The sequence below is a fragment of the Rhinolophus ferrumequinum genome, chromosome 12 (genome assembly GCF_004115265.2).
Source record: "Rhinolophus ferrumequinum isolate MPI-CBG mRhiFer1 chromosome 12, mRhiFer1_v1.p, whole genome shotgun sequence".
Classification (NCBI taxonomy): domain Eukaryota; kingdom Metazoa; phylum Chordata; class Mammalia; order Chiroptera; family Rhinolophidae; genus Rhinolophus; species Rhinolophus ferrumequinum.
The window spans coordinates 11,069,135-11,087,142 of NC_046295.1; positions in this window are offsets into that span (position 1 = coordinate 11,069,135).

Consider the following 18,008-nt stretch of genomic DNA (forward strand, 5'->3'; position numbering starts at 1 on the left):
TCCTCCAACCTTTAGATAAATCCCTGTTCCCAGGACAGATGGTTTCTACTTGTTTCTTTAGTTTAGATAAGTTCCCCTTGGGAGTTCTCTATATGTGCCTCTTAATTAGCCAAGTCCCTGCTTAGGTTTTTTCTGTTCATTTTAACTCTTTATGTATCAGCACTGCATTAGCTCCCCTCAACTAATGAATTACTTAATTATATAGTTTAATCAACTGTCTACAACTGGCTACTACACCCACAGCGCATTCTTCATGAGGTAAACTCTCTAACTATATTCTTTGGTTACAATAAGCATGCATTTATTTCTTAAAATTTAATTGAATTTTTAATAGGTTTATTGAAAGATAGTTGATATACAAAGGACTGTACATATTTAATATGCATAATTCGATGAGTTTGGACATATATTAACTCCCAAGATACCATCACTACAATTAAGGTTATAGACATCTCCCAGAGTTTCCTAGCCTCATTTTGTGTATTGTGTGTGTATTAATTTTTTGTGGTAAGAATACTTAACATGAGATCTATCATCTTGAATAAATTTTGAAGTGAACAATAGGTATTGTTAATTGTGGGCACTATGGTATACAGCAGATACCCTGAACTTATTCATCTTGCGTAACTAAAACTTTATACCCATTGTGTAATAACTCCAAATTTGTCTCACCTCGCAGCCCCTGGAAAACATTTATTATACTCTCCGTGTCTATAAGTTTGACTGTTTTAGATACCTTACATAGGTAGAATCATGCAGCATTTGTCTTTTTGTGACTGGCTGATTTCGCTTGATATAATGTCCTCCAGGTTCATCCGTGTTGCTATAAATGTTAGGATTTCCTTCTTTTTAAAAGTTTCAATGATATTTAGTGTACGTTTACTTTGTAATCTCCATTTAGTAATTAGAATCAAATTTCTGAAATAGCATGGTTTTATATTATTTTTATTTAATGATTTCATTAGATTTAAAAATGTGAAAACAAATCTGAATTCTTGTCATTGTGAGTAGATGAAAGGCTATTGTGAAAGATGTATTATTCCCCATCATAAATCTAGTGGCATTTCTTAATTTTAGATAGATGATGCTTGTATAATTCAATGATCATTAAATTCTAAGTTTAGAAAGCAGAAATATCCTCATTAAGTTACTGTTAATGGCCTATTATTTTTTACTGAGAAGCTTTATTTGGAAACTATCTCAGACATTTTTACTATCATCAGAGGACACTTACAAACAAGGGGCTACGTAAGGATGAGTACCACACTGGTGTTAAAATACTTATGTAGCTCTCCTTTTTGTAACAGTATAGAATATTGACTTAAAAGTGAACTGTAACTATTGATTACTCTCTAAAGAGAAGTATTTAAGTTTATGTTCCTTGTGTCATCTACAAATACTTAGAAGTCTGCATTCTGCAATTTATAGCTTGAAAAGAAAACACAAAAATCAACACACAATAACAACTCCAACTTTTTGTTATTATCATTACGTTGCCTCTTTCTTTGGGCTGGCAAGCCTCTTCAATATTATTAGTCTGACTGAGCTGCTGATCTTGCTAGTCTTTGCCAATCATTATTTTATCTTATTTGGTAAATCTCTATGACAGTTTTATTGCGAGCTGAAAGCAGAATTGATCTTAGCCCTGGTTTACTTCGACTATCTTTTCAAAGGATACAGATATTCCCCATTAATGAGAACTTTGAAGAGAAATAAAATTAAGAATAATCTTAGCTTGATCCACAGCTGTCTCTCCTGTAGTAATTTATTCTCTCATTATGTAAAATCAACCCTTTAAAGTGATGTATCCTTTAAAAAGAAAAATAATTTATTTAGAATGAAAATTATATTAAACAGCTAATATTTCACTTGCACAACCTCAAAATGATTTTAAATTTCCTTATTCTATTTTGAATTTCATGTTTAAAAACTAGTCCATATCAGATGCAATGCTGGTCAATCTGCTAACTTCAGTGACGCTACCAAAACTTACATGAATTATAATATATCTGCACATTACTAACATAAGTTACTTGAGAACAGGGTTTACATCTTTTTTTTTCTTTATGCATGTAATGTTTCATAGAATGTGTGCTTATACTGTTGCAGGTTCTATATTACTAAAGATGCATATGTCAATATCCTGCGTATCAAAGACTCATTAAGAGGTATTTATGTACCATTGTGATAACTGCTTTACTAGACATGTGAACCGTGTGCTATAGAAACATGTTTAAGTGTGTAACCAAGGAAGGGAAGGGAAGAAGCAGCTTTCTAAAGAGGATGGCTCCTTCACTGAAGTGGAACACAGAAATGGGAGTCTGTGCTTGAACTAAGAGAATAATAATAAAAGTGCAATGCAGGAATAATAGTGAAGAGATATTAAGAGATGTAATTGATAGAATTTAGTGACTAGAGGTAGGGAATTAATCAGAAGTATTCACTGATAGCTCAGTTTTTCTAGTTTGGGCAACTTAGTAGATGGAATGTCATTCAATGAACTCAGAAATAAATGAATGTGTGAGGTGGAAGGTGATGTGCTTAGTTTGGGAATATCGGGAAGGAGTCATTTAATATACACCTTAGGCCAGAAGTTCAAGGGCACAACCGAGCTACAGATAGATATAAGTAACTTATTAGAATATAGATGGTAATTTAAGCAATGAGTAGTGAATAATAGAGAATTATAAGGATGGACATCTAGAAAACACTAAATGCAAGGCCAGGATGAGGAAAATGATTGATTCCATGAAGGATTCTAGAAAGGAAAGCAGAAATGGGTGCTACTAGAGCAGATAAAAAGAAATGGTTTTAAGTACAAAAGGGATGGTCTGTCAGGATCCTGAAGGCAATATATGGCATACACAAATTTAATAATTGGAGGAGAAATTAATAAAACAATACTTTTAAAAGTGTAGACAATGTGCAGGAAAACAGAAGATGTAGTGCAGTATCACCTACAAACAGGGTAGGTGGGGCCCTTATTACATTTATGTCGTGTTACCTAAAGGGGCAAGTAGAGGGAGTGTTACCTTAATTAGAAGGAGGCCACCTGACAGCGTCTGTGACTCTTCCCTCCAGATCTTTACTGGTGACCTTGATGAGCATGATTTAAAGGGAATGGTTTAGGAGAGAATCAATTACAGTGAATTGAATAGTACGTATGGATAATTCTGTCTTCATTAGCCATTTCTACAAAAAAGGTCAATTCAATGAATAAAATAAGCAATTAATAATTACAAAAATATCAAAGAGAGGTGAGAAATGGAAGCAAAAGTCATATTAAGAACACTTTCCTTCTCCATTCTTCTTAAAAGATGGATATGACCAAGTAAACTAAATAATACGTTCAGTATGGAATGGATAAAGATAGAAAGGTTTCATTGTTTTTCTTTATGTTTTCTTGAGGTCAGAGCATGGTAAGAAGAGGGAAATTAAGAGATCAAGACAAAAGGACCTTGATATGAAAATATTCTTAGGTTGCTGTTCTGATTGACTTTTACCAAAGTTAACTAAGTAAATGTTTTTCAGTTTTCAGTCTACTTTGACCTACTGTCATTCTGTCATTTATTCATATTGAGCTTGCATTATGGGCAATAGGTAAAATTACTGTAGTATTCTGTTTACACACACACACACACACACACACACACACACACACCTTGACATAACTATTTTTATGCTCTTGTGATAGAATTTACCATAGCTTTGTCAAAATGTAAAAACTTTTCAACTGTTTGGATAAAAATGGTTTACCGATTCAGTTGAATAATAGGCCAATTTAATAAAAATGTGTTAAGTAATACTGTTTATAAACAGGAAAATAACAGGTACAACTGGAGATATTCATATTTTGAAGAATTTAATAGAATTTCTTTGTTTTTCTCATCTAGAGGTCTAGGGCACACATTGCTTTCCAATTGTGAACAATTTCTCGAATAAAAGCTAGTAAGGGTTAACGTGAATGTAAACATTTCATGCAGTTTATTGTATATCATAAAGTGTAATTTCTATTATTACTATTTTTATTATCAATAATATGATTTCAATGTCATAAATAAATTGACATAATTTATCAAAAGAAGTAAACTGACAGAAGCTAGTATAATTTTCACATATTATATTTCGTTTTCTAAAAGAAATATGGCTTTTTGGCCTCTATTGCAGGGGAGTAGTTTAAATAAGAGCATCGAGAACCTTTCCACTCAGATTAATTTTATGGAAGACGTCAGCATATTTGAAGTATCCTTTTCCTAAGCATGTCTACTTACAATGGAAATAGAGGGAAGAAGCTAATGTAACAGAAATAGTGGTCAGATATGTGAGAGTTTGTAGAGAGAACCTGTTGCTTCCCAAAATAAATACTGCTTAGAAGGCAAAAGAATATGGAGAAGGTATACGGGCCCCAATTCGTTTATCTGCTTAAGCTTCCTTCTTTAGGTGCATCTGTCCGTCCATCTATCTATCCATTCATCCATCCATCCCCCATTTATTACACAATTTCTGGAGCATAAATTTGTACAGAACAGAAAAAAGAGTGTCTGATTTCTCTCATATGAAGTCTGTCTAGAAAGGTCATACAGGCAAAAATGATGAATACATACAGTAATCTCATATGAGAGTGTGAAATGAACAATTTAATATCGGAAGTAAAGGAAAGCTTTTCAGAGGAAAGGGCGTCTAACGTGAGAAATAACGAATTTCCAGAAGCAAAGTTGATGGTCCTGTATGAGGAGAATTTTCCAGGCAAAATAAACATGTACTGGTGTCAAGAAAAAAGAGAGAGAGAAGAGAGAGAGAGAGAGAGAGAGAGAGAGAGAGAGAGAGAGAGGAGAGAGAGAGAGAGAGAGAGAGAGAGAGAGAGAGAGAGAGAGAGATATCCTGGTACATTAAGAGATCATAGTTTCCTTCTATTTTTGTTTGTATTTAAACCACTTTTGCTTTTTTTTCTCTCCATAAAAAGATTTCAGACACTTTTGGACTGCATGTGTAGCTCTCTCCTTCTTTATCCTCTGTGTCAGTTTAACCATTGAAAATGAGTTAGTATGTTTAATAAGGATTTGGCTCTAAACTCTTTTGGACCCAGACAATCAATCAGTGAGTGTTGTAAATCCTGGCATCATCTGTTGCTCCAGTGTTCGTAAGGTGAGCTCATGGAAGCATAAATTATTATCTTTCAAAAACCATGAGCATTCAAATCTTCATGGATCAGACAGATCAATAGTCACACAGACAAATGACTGAAACATATCAAATGTATACTTTTCAAAAATTATGATGGCTCTATCACAAAGGCGAATTATATAATGATATAAAAGGGACTATGTAATATATCAAATTAGAATGTATGTAACTTGGGAAAGAAGATACAGATAATTTCCAAACTACAGTGAAACTGAATTTGGAAGCAAAGTATATAAAAATAAATGATTGTTTCTGTTCCTATCAGAAAATTTTGCATTTCCTGAGAAAGCAAGATATGATAAATCGAAGCAGGTCATAGTTAGCATTGAAATGCTAGCCTATGTGCTGATTTATAATGGAATTGAAAAGAATAAATGTATTTATTAGTAGAAATTTCTGTTCCTTTTTACCATTACATTCTGAAAATGCACAAGCAGCAAGATAAAATGAAACCATTAACTTATGAACTTCTTGGTTTAATAAAAACATTCAGGGAATTAGAAAAATATAATTAAATTTCATTGAAATGCATGAGACCAATCTATTTTGAAGATAAGGATAAATGCAGGGAATGTGGCCTATTCTCTTGGTACCATGTGTGGCTGTACCGTGCTTTTAACCTTTGTAAAGATGAAGTGATGCATAAATCATAACAACATTTTAAAGGTTAAAGTAAAAAATATGCAAACCTTAAAGGATTGGATGGTATCAAATTACTTTCCGGTCTTGAAAGCTTTAGACTTACAATAAGATAAAGCTTACAAAAGATGAAATCATTTAAACTAAATATAATTGATAGTTTCCCTAAACATACGTGGAATTAAAAGTGATATCTATTTGAATGAGAATCAAAATCACTTTCATTAGAGAAATGTATTGATCTCAGTATTGGAAAATATTGAAAGTGTATATACTATTTGTCTTCATTAGAATGGTTCATCTTTAGGTTGTTTACAATCAATATACTTGTATCAAACCATATGCTACCTTCTCATTTTACCATATTGTGAAGTTATGAGGAAAGATTGTTTAGAGGCTTACAAGTTGCAGACAGATGACAATGGTGAGGCTTAGCATTTGGGAGAAAATTCAGTTTCGTATGATTTTTAGAAACAAATCACAATCCAAAATGGTTAAGAAATGAGTCATAAAGCATTAAGTAAAAATAAATATCATTTTTTTTATAAACTACACATATAATATCAAAATATAAAGATATGGGAATTTAAATGAATCTGATAATGAATCATTTACATAGATAACGATGCTTTTTTCGCTTTGTTTTGGTTTTTCATTGCAAGGAGAGGTTCCTTTACTTCTGCATTAAAACTTCTATTGTCATCTACTTAGTAGGTTTTTAAAATTATTTTAATTTATAAATACATTCGAAGATGCTTTGGTTTTTTACTTCAACTTCACTTGCAAACACTTATCTTCTGCCATTCAACATGTTATTGCCTCTTCACCAAGAGCAAAACACAAACCCTAAAAACATATGTATAGATGGATAAATAACACATAATACTATATAAATACACGTAAATGTACATATTTATACATTTGTACAAAACAGTGACAACATTAAGACATGGCCAGTGGAGTCAGACTGTCAATATTGGAATACCATTCCCCCTACTTACTAGATTAAGTGAGGCCTAGGGCAAATTAGTTAACCTGTTTGCTTCAATTTCCTAACATATTAAATGGCAAAGTATTAGCACCTACTTTTCATTATTGTCAGAATTAATAGTATTTATATACATATAGATGGCACTAAATAAGGAAGAACTCAATAAATGATAGCTATTATAATACATAAATAATTATTATAGAAGTAGAGCTTTACTGATGACTTTCAATTCACTTAATCCAAAAAAACCTAGCTACATTGAACATCTTGTTTCTTATCCTAAAGTATTTTAAAATTAGGAAAAAAAAATGAGTAGGTGTTTCAATATAATATCCTATCCTCACTAAGGCCCTTGTTGTATATTTGTAAATGTTAATCCTTCTAGAGAATTCATAGTAGTGATTATAGGGAATTAGCTAATCGTTAATTTTCCGATCTTAGTTGTAATATATCAACATTTCTGAAAACTAGCCTTTTGCCTATTATTGTCAATAAACTATTATATTTAATGTGGTCATTCCAATGGAAGCTCCAAATTGCTGAACTTCATCACTCCTGAGTGCAGGAAACGTCACCAACAGTGAGGTCCTTGTCGCCACGAGTAGTGCCTGCATCATGACCATCTGACAGATTACCTGACACACAAAAGGTGATCAATTAATATTTGCTAAATGAACTAATGAGTGGTTAATTAAGCCACTGAATGTGTATGGGATTACTAGGGTTTTAAATATGTTACAAATGAAAGGACACTGGGCAAACTTCCAAATATTGGACCTCTGTTATGTACTTTTATTCTAAATTGAGTAAATTCTGCTTAACCATCTAAATGAATGATCCAAATGTTTTTTAATGCTTTTCTCAAGAAACAGATGGCATAATTGGAGACTCCACTTGTTACCCATTTGACCCTGCTTCTCCATCGTTAACTATTTCTGGAATCCTATGACCTTCAGTAAAGGCAGTGTTACACAAGACAGTTTCCAAGTAACATTAGTTTAGGATATAACGACTGTAGTATAATATAATTACTAGTCTGCAGAGTGCTCTGTATGTGTACGTGTGTGTCTTAGGTATGGTGTGGTACAGAAGGGTCAGATCTTTGATAATATAAATTTGTAAAGTATTAAAAATGTTGCATTGCTGTCTCTAAGGGAGTTTTTTAATGGTAATAATTTCCAATATGCAATATTAATGTCTAAGACTGATTTAAGAGTATGACATTTTACTAAATTTATATTACCCACAATGCATTTATTGTGAGTCTATTCATGTATTTATTTTCCAACAATATCAAGGTGTTTGTGATTTTGGTATTTGTTAGTTTGCTGGAAATTCGTAAATTTGTTAAGTCTTTGAAACCTAAGGGAGGCAAATATAATTGGAATATTCTTGTGAATAATAATTTTGGGGCATATATTAGATTTTATTTTTGCCTATAAGTAATACTTATCTGGTAATATTAAAGACCAGATACATATTTACTCAAAAGCTGCTAACAATGCAAATAGATTCCACATATTTGTCTTCGAGAGTTTGTTACTATTGCATCCCTTTTCTTGAAATGTGTCTATAGGAATTTTAGCAGAATGAAAAAAGAAAACCATACAACAGGCATCCATAACCACAGCCACCCTGGTGGATTACATGCTTATATAGTACAGATTCTTCTCTTTCATCAATCAACGTTAGTCTGCATTTCTGCCCAATGTCCCTAGAGCACCATCAATCAAAAAAGGGTGTTTTGTTGAGCTAGCGAGAATCACAAATGACCACTCATCTGAGAAAACCTTTTATGCTATTAGAGACACAAAAGATTCCATTGAGTTTTCCTCTAACACAGGGGTTAAAAGACCAGGACTTCTGACATATCTAAAAGGAGTGAAAATTTTTTATGTCACAAGATTTTTGAGCCTCATCAACTATTAGGCTTAGGACTTTAGGGTCATGCTTTAAGTAAACACCAAAGATGATAAGTAAAACCACATTTTTGGTAATAGGGCTTAATTTCTTTATTTTTCTGGCATTATTAACTTCTGATACATTGTGTAATGTCTATTATGATTTAGCTAATACACATTTTGTACTCTCTTTGAAAGAATTTGTGGGATACTAACATTATTTCTAAACATAAATATACCCTCTGGAGGTACACAATAAACAATGAAGGAACAATCAGGGACTGTAATAGTTTTCTAACACTGGCTTCTACTTTGTACAAATACTAAAGTTATGACCTGACAGTTACTTACTAAACAATGTATGGACTTCCCCTCCTTTGTTTTCACGGAGTCTTTGATGTTTTAGACGTCTAAATCAAACTTGGTTTTGTCCCCTATTCCTGAGTTGCTAAGTTCTCTGAATATCTTTTAACCAGTGAAGCTTCACATTCATTGATGATGCTTTATTTTGTTTTGTTTTGGGGTGAGAGGTCTACTGATTTTTGAACTTGTTTTATTTTTTAAATCTTTAATTTCTATCACTTCCTTTTTTTTTTTTTTAATTTACTATTGATCTTCGAAACATCTCCCTTCTTCCAAGGTATTTTCTTCTCTTTATGAAACATTACCTTCCAAGGTTATCTCCACTAGTCCCACTTACTTTTAAGTCTTTATTTAGTAGACGTTGGACTGATCCATCTGACTTCAGATTAATTCTTGATATTTGACACAGACTCTCTCTATCTGAGGATGATTATATCTGTGTTTTGCTTATGCTTGGATCCCGACTCTTCTCTGCATAGTCAGTCTCTGAGTACTTGTTTGGCACCTGCTCTGAAACCAGCTCTGGTGATTTCGGGTATTTCCTGCACTTACATAAACATTGACATTCTCCACTTACGTATGAGAAACTTTAGTGTTTTCTCTTTCCTAATTATGCTATAAACATAATTATTTACCTTGCTTTTATATGGATTTTTGAAGATTTTGGCAATTGGTGTTATCTCATGGGGAACTGGAAATGGAAAGGAATATAATAAAATACTACCTTTAGGCCCAGGAACAGTAGTCCAGTTAATCAATTTCAAAATTCTTTACCTTTTCTTCCATAACCCTCATCCCTTTTACTGCCAAATTGTACAAGTCTGAAGCTAAAGAATGGGTGTATGGATTCAGAACCTCTGAAACTTCTCTCTCATGTGAAAATAAGCTTATTGGTTACCTTTGTTATGTTGAATCTGGCTGAAACTCTCCATCAGTGGTTCTCAAATTTGGTGATGCGTCAAGGTCATTTCAGAGGATATATTAACGTATAGTTTCCAGGATCACAGTCCTAGGAATTCCAAGTCTGTAAGTCTTGAGGGGAAAGTAGAATATGAGCTCTGTTAAGTATATGTTTCATAGACGATATTTTGAGAACTGAAACAAAAACAATTATTTTTTTATTTGTTTATCAGATAGGTATGAGCCAAATGGATATCTGGGGGAGGGTATTATGCCAGGCACTGGAATGGATCTCTGAGGTTAGAGTGTGCTAGTGTATCAGAAACTTAGTGATAAAGCCAATGAAAGTAGAATTGAGTAAGTAAAGAAGAGGATATCAGGAGATAAGATCAGAAAGGTAGTCCAGTAGGTGCTAGTTATATAGGGCCTTCTAAGCTATGTAAATTATTTCTGATATTTTTCTAAATGAAAACCACTGGAAAGTATAGAGCATAAGGTTGACATGGTATAATGCGAGGAATGTAAGATTTACTGTTGTTTGGAGAAGAGACTCTAGGGGGAGTTAGCACGGAAGATAGGTGAATATTAGAATATTATTACATTAAATATGATGAAACATAACATTGACGATGACGGTAGCATTGGTGGTGGTGAGAAGTGCTTGGATTCTGGAATGTATTTTGAAAATATAGGAAAATGGTTTTGCTGATTAGTTAGATATGGGCTGTTATGGTAAAAGAAAAGTTGAGAAATCACCCTGGTTGTTTTGACTGAGCAATTAGAAATACGTTTCCATTTATTGAAGTATAGAAAATCAGAGATGAATCAGATTTGGGTAAGGGTCATTAAGAATTTGGTTTTGGATTTATTGTCTTTCAGATGTTTATAAGGCATTCAAGTGAACATGCCACATGAACAGCTGGATATAGAAATCTGGAGTTATGAAAATGGGTCAGGATTAAAGACAAATATTTGGGAGTTACCAGATGATATATAATATGTAAGGCAAAAAGTTTGGATTAGCCTACCTAGGGATTGCATTTAGGGACCAGAAGACTCTGAAGACTAGCTGCTCTAGTAATTACAGATGAACATATGGAAGAACTGGGCCAAAGATTGAGAAAGTATGAATAGAACCAAGAGAGAATCACATTTAGCTGAAGAAAGGATGTCATAATTTTCAGCTACAGCAGGTTTTGCTTAAATGTCAACTAAAATGAGAACTGAGAATTGACCAATTGATTTAGCAGCATGGAGATTACCAGCAATATTAAGAGTAGTAGTGAGTGAGAAAAAAAAAAAAAAGGAAAATAAGGTGAGTTAAAAAAAAAAGAAATTATAGTTTAATTGCTAAGCAAGTAAATCTTAAAAGTTCTCATCACAAGAAAAAAAAGGAAATATGTATGATGACAAATGTTAACTTATCGTGATCATTTCACAATATGCACATATATATCATTATGTTGTACACCTGAAACAAATGTGTTATATGTCAATTGTAATCTCAGTTTAATAAAGCAATCATAGTTTGCTGTTATAAAAAAATACATAAATAAAGTTTGAAAACAACAATAACAAAACAAACAAACAAAGAATGGTAGTGAGTGGACACAAAAGCCCCCAAATTCAGTGGTTTCAAGAGAGAATGTAAAGATGAAAAAAAGATTAAATGAGAGCAAATTAGTGATATAATGATTTTAATTAGTTAAGTCAAATTTTTTAAGTTTTATAGAAGCACACCAATTAGAGCACAAAGATAAAAAGACTACATTGAATAGAGACATGATTATTTATTTGTTTATTTAGGTTGTTAAAAGGAAAAAAAAAGCTTTTATGTAGGAGAAAGTAGAAGGAATTATAAAAGTAATGAGATGTAATAACAAAATCAAGATCTCCTCTTTCTGCTGGTATCTGCTTCTTTATTAATAAATCCAATGTGAGGTAAGTAATTTGTGTTTTAAATAATTATAGGGCATGTCTCTTGGAAGAGAAGTTTTTGATAGCTCAGAAATAGCCTGTGAACCATAAATTTTTATGGATGCATACTCGCTCTCTTTTTTGTATTCTACTCTTTTTTGTATTCTACTCTTTACAAATCTTCTCATCACAATAGAATTGCCAGAGTAACAATGATAAAATCCTTATGTGACCCTTCTCAAAAAGCAATTTGTATTTTTCGTAGCCTACCAAGCTGATTCTTGGGCATTAGGTGCAAGATTTTGTAAAGGGTAAAAATAGGAAGGCTTAGCACTATAATTAATTGAATGTGAAGTGTTCAACATTTCAAAGGAAAATAATCCTTGATGCCAGATTAAACTAACTTCAAAGAACACCAAGTTGTTTTAATAGTAGTGGGCATGGTCAGCCCCATTGAACATTTTTCTCTTCCTGCTATTCTTATCCTGTCTGTAACACACGTAACACACGTGATGTATGTGTCGGGAGGTAGTGGCAATGAAAGCCTGCTGTATAGGCATTGTTTATTTTGATCTGGTAATAAGAACTGTTCCTTATTAAGACCTTGGGCATTTTTGAAACGACTATTCTTTCCCTCATAAAATTGTCCGGGAACACTTGTGACAAATCAATTGATCATAAATGTGAGCGTTTATCCAGGGTCTCAATTCTATTTCACTGATCTATTTTTCTATCTTTAAGCTAATACCACTCCATCTTGATTGCTGTAGGTTTGTAGTACGTTTTGAGATTGGGATAGGTGAGTCCTGCAACTTTCTTTTGTTTTCAAAATTGTTCAGCTCTTTGGGTCCCTTGCATTAGTATATGAACTTTAGGGATAGTTTGCCAATTTCTGCAAAAACAAAACAAAACAAAACAAAAACATAACAAAACAAAAATAATGGTATTTTAATAAGAATTGTGTTGAATTTGAGGATAAATTGGGCAAGTATTGCCATTTTTAAAAGCCTGCTTTACAATTCAGGAACATAGGGTGTCTCTCCATTTATATAGATCTCATTTCTTTCCACAATGTCTTGTAGTTTTCCGTGTAAATGTCTTGCACTTTTTTGTTTTTTATTCCTAGCTATTTTATTCCTTTCACTCCTATACAAATGAGATTGCTTTATTAATTCATTTTCAAATTGTTTGTCACTAGTGTATAGAAGTACAATTATTTTGTATATTTATCTTATATTGACCATGTTGCCAAACTCTTTTTTTCTATTTTGGAGAATGTTCTCTTCTTTGTTCTAAGTAGTTTTTCTTTTTTTGTTCTTAGTAATTTTTATGCAATTTCAGACATTGAGACCAATGTTTCTAAAATGTGTTACATTAGTTAATGTCAGTGTAAACTATAAACCTGTATTAATTGCTACCACAGATTTACATAAATATGGTACTGAACAATAACATTCATTTAAAAACTCTAACTTAATTTGGTAACTAGAACATAATATATATAGTGTCCTTATCTGTCACATATTTATTTCTATTTAATTATATTAACTTGAGATTTATTGCACATAGACTGTTAGCAAGGCATTTCAACAGGTGCCAAATTCACTTGTTCTAATAAGATGTTTTAATAGATTTCTTATGATTCTGTGTATATATAATACAATTTGTATTTCTATTGAGGATGAGTTGTACATGGTACAGTTTTTCTCTTCCTGCTTTCACAATTTTATCTTTATCTTTTACTTTTGTCATTTTGGCTATCATGTGTCTAGATGGGAATAACTTTCAATAAATCCCTTTTGAAGTTTGTTGAGCTTCTTTAATGTGTCAATTAACATTTTTCAACAAATTTTGGAAGTTTTTGGTCATTTTTTTCAGATATTTCTTTCTGCTTTTATTTATTAATAGCTTTTTGTCTATATCTGTGTTAGTTTTGGGGCTCTTACTGTGCATATTGTCAGTATGCTTTATGGTGTCTACAGGTCTATGAGACTCTTGATTTTTCTTCATTAGTTTTCTTTTGCTTCTCAGTTTGGATAATCTCTATTGAGCTATGTTCATGTCTGCTCATGTTTCTCTGCCTGATGAAATCTACTGTTGTGCCACTGTAGTAAATATATAATTTGGTAATTGTATCTTCCATTGCAGAATTTTATATGGTTAATTTTTAGGTTTTATCTCTTTAATAGCGTGGTCTGTTTTGTGAGATAATCGTCATGCCTTCTTTTGACATGGTTCTTTAGTTTTCTGGACATGTTTATAAGAGCTTATTTAGAGTTTTTGTCTATTAGGTTAAAAATCTCATCCTCCTCAGAGATATTTTATCTTTTTCCCATGTATGTGTGGCATACTTTCCTGTTTCTTTTCATGTCTCATAATCCTTTTTGTTGAACACTGGAAATTCTAGCTAACATATGATAACAACTATGGTGTCAGATTCGTCAGCTCCCTTACCCCCTACTCCAAGGTTTGTTATTGTTACTTTTTTAAAAAAAAAATCTCCTTTTGCTCCATTGTTCCAGCTTATTTGTTTATCAACTCTCCTGAATGAATTCTATAGATTTTGTATTTCCTGTGGCCAATGAGTTCTTTATTAGCTGGTAGTTTTTGTTGTTAATTTCTTGTTTTCATTTTTAAGCCTGTCTTCCTGTGGGCACACTTGTCAGTATATGTTAGTGGTGAGCCAATCACTAGTCAGATGATTTATTTAGTTACCTCCCCTATAGGTTTCCCACCCTTTGCAACAGATCTGTAAGAGAAGAAAACCTTCAAACTTTAAACAGCTTACAAGGCAGCCTTAACTTTTACTGCCTGCGTGTGCAGTGTCTCAATGTCAGCTGCCTTCTTTCTCACGTTCTTCCTGGGCATACACACAGCCTTGTACCAAACCTGTTTGATCCCGAGGTATATGTTGGGCCTTTCCAAAGTTCCCTATTGTTATCTGGTTCTCCAGAATTCCCCTTTAAATTCCTTGTCAAACTACCCCAACTGAAATCACAGCTGTAGGCAGTGATATTATTTTACTTTGTTTCAGTAATACCCTGGAAGCTGGCTCACCCTATTCTGCTGATTTGAGGTCTATGTCAAATGAAATAGGTACCATAATGTAAGAATAGGGTTTTTATAGCAATCTGAAAGTTTGCACAAAATATTGACTGTGCTCTGGGGATGGCACTTCTAATGGAACTCCAAAAGAAGAAAGTCATCTTCTTTGGCTAAAAGACTGATGGCTTTTCTCTGCTACCAGACCAGTGACATGGGAGAGCAGGTGGGTGGGAATAGCCCCAGTTAAAATGTCACAGACCCTACTGTATTACCAAGTATTATCTCTTGGATAAATTATTTTTAGTTCATTCTGTAGTATTGTTTAATTTGCAGAGTACTGGAAAGGTTAATTTTAGATATTTTGTCTATATTTGTGTTAGTTTTGAGGGATAACAAGTTTGTAAATGTACTTACTTGGTCTTTCTGGAAGTCAGTTTCAGTCTTGCTCCCTCAATACCACGCACTACTTCAGCTACCTCCCTGCTTCCTTTTACTGAGTATCTCTGTGTCCTAACAGGATCCAGGTGCCACTGGCCAGGCTTTCATTTTGCTCCCCTGCAAGCTCCTCTGCCTCAACTGAAGTCAGAGTTATCATGCTGTCTCCTACAGGTAAATCAACAAATTTCCTTAAAGGGATTTACTTTCTCAATCACTTCCATTTCATTTATTTTATACCAGTGTTGATCAGAATAAACCAGTTTATGCTGTGGTAACACCTTGAAATTGAATATATCGGCAACTTAATTTTCACTTTTATTGTTAGTTCCTTTTACATTGATGTGAAGGTGTTCTGTTTTTATAGACACTCAGGGACCCAATGTGATGGAGACATCCTCATGATATTACTGTACCGTCTGGAACTTGCAGCTAGGAAACGAAGCACATGGAGATCTCAATCACTATTTCTCCATACTTCAGCCTAGAAATTCTTCATGGCAATTTCCATGCAGAGAATTGGTTAGAATTAGTAACATGACTTTGCTTAGCTTCAAGATAATTGAGTTATTTTTACCTTCCTTATGACTAGAAAAAAAAGAAAAGGAAAAGGAGAACCCACAGTCTACTACACTACTCTTAAACTGGCTGCTGGTTATGTTGCAAAATCAGGTTTAAGCCATTTTCGCTTATGGTCCTCTGTAGATAGTCTAGCACTTTACTTTTGAATTGGAGCATACTTGTTATCTATTACTATATTGTTAGTCTACTGGTACCTCTGCTGGAAACAAAGAAGGAAACTCTCATTTTACTTTTCTACTACACAAATACAAGTTTTTATAGTTATAATATTTTATTAGATGCCTTTTCAAAAATTGTCTCCACAGTGTCCAGCAGCAATTGGCACTGTACCCAGTCCTGATCAGGAATCTTTTCATCTTTTTTTCCAACTGGCTCAGAGAGCAAGAAGTTACACTGATGCAATCTGACAGTCCGTCTGGCAACATCCACCTAAACAAGAAATGGTTTTCAAACATTATTAACAATCCGTTTTACATTGCTTTTCTAAAATTAATGCCTAGTCTTGTCTTTGATTAGCTATTCTGTCCCACATAGAGGATTTAATTCAGAAAGACTGTCCTGGCTGAACAAGTTTGCTTGGTCAGGGAGCCTATATCATCTATCATTCAATGATGTAATAAATAGGGAGGTCTTGTGAGTCTACTATGTGTTAAAGAATGAGTTAATATCTTAGAATATATCAAGTATGTGAAGCATACACACTTATTCTCATGCAGCTTTTGGGCTGCTAAAATAAATATTAGGAAATAAGTAGAATACAACAACCTCATTCATTCAGTAATGAAATATATAGCATTTAATATATTGACCATTTATGAGATACCAGCTACTGAAATTTTAAAAGCAAATGGGGCATTATCTCTGTCCTTAAGGTTTAAAAATTATGAAAATCCATTGATTTATTGATTTCCACTTAAAATAACAAACAAAATCATATCAGGATTTAAATATGCTACCTACGTTTTCTAATGTAACTTTACATAGATGTTGTGAAGGTCTAGAAATTGCGCTTCAGTATTAGCCTAGAGAGGACAGAGCTTCTGAAATGGAGGATTGATGAGCTTGATAGACCCTCTCTCCAACTAGGGGAAATTATAGCAATATCATTTCAAGTTTCTAAAATTTTTCCTAACTGCATGTAGAATATGGAGAAACATTTGTTAAAAGAAAAATCTATTAAATCTTGTTAAGAAGAGAAAGAGTCTGGGACAGTTCTCATCCATTTACCTCACAGCTTGGTCTTATGGAAACTCTAGGGATTAGTATATAGCCAAGAGTATGAGGTTAGATAAACATAGAGTTCCACACCCAGGTACATCATAGTCAAAATGCTGAAAGCCAAACATAAAGAGAAAACATTGAAAGCAACAAGAGAAACCAATAACAACAGCTGATTTATCACCAGAAAAAAAAAATTTGGCCATAAGGCAATGGGATGATACATTCAAAGTATTTAAAGTAAAATAAATAAATGAATAAATTAATGAATAAATAAATATCAAGAATTTTACCTTTTATCTTTAAATAGCCTAACAAAATATTTTCCAAATTATTTTAGTATCCATAAAAGTAGAATAACATATTCTAAAGTGCTATCCTAATATCAAATGAAATCTATATTTCCCAACTAAATGCCCTCATACCCGAAAAGAGAAAAGAAAATAATGTGCTATGGTAGAAAGAACACTGTATTTACATTTAAAGAAAACTAAATTTGAATTTAATTTCTGTCATTTCTTAGCTATTTTATAATGGGTAAGAGGTATAGTTTCTGTATCTCAAAATAGGAATAAAAATATGTACCTCACAGGGTCATGCTGAGAATTAACTTTTGTGTTGTGTGTGGTACCTAACTCAGGGTAGGTGCTTAGTAAATGTTCGCTCTAGTAAATAAAACTACCATTCTTATATAAGATGAACGTTGCACTAAGTTCATATTAATTTTTTTGTCTAAAAGCACTGGATGAATATTGATAACTCTATATTAACATGGATAAAGGGTAGCATAAATACATTACAGGACTCATCCATTATCTTATAAGACATTTTAT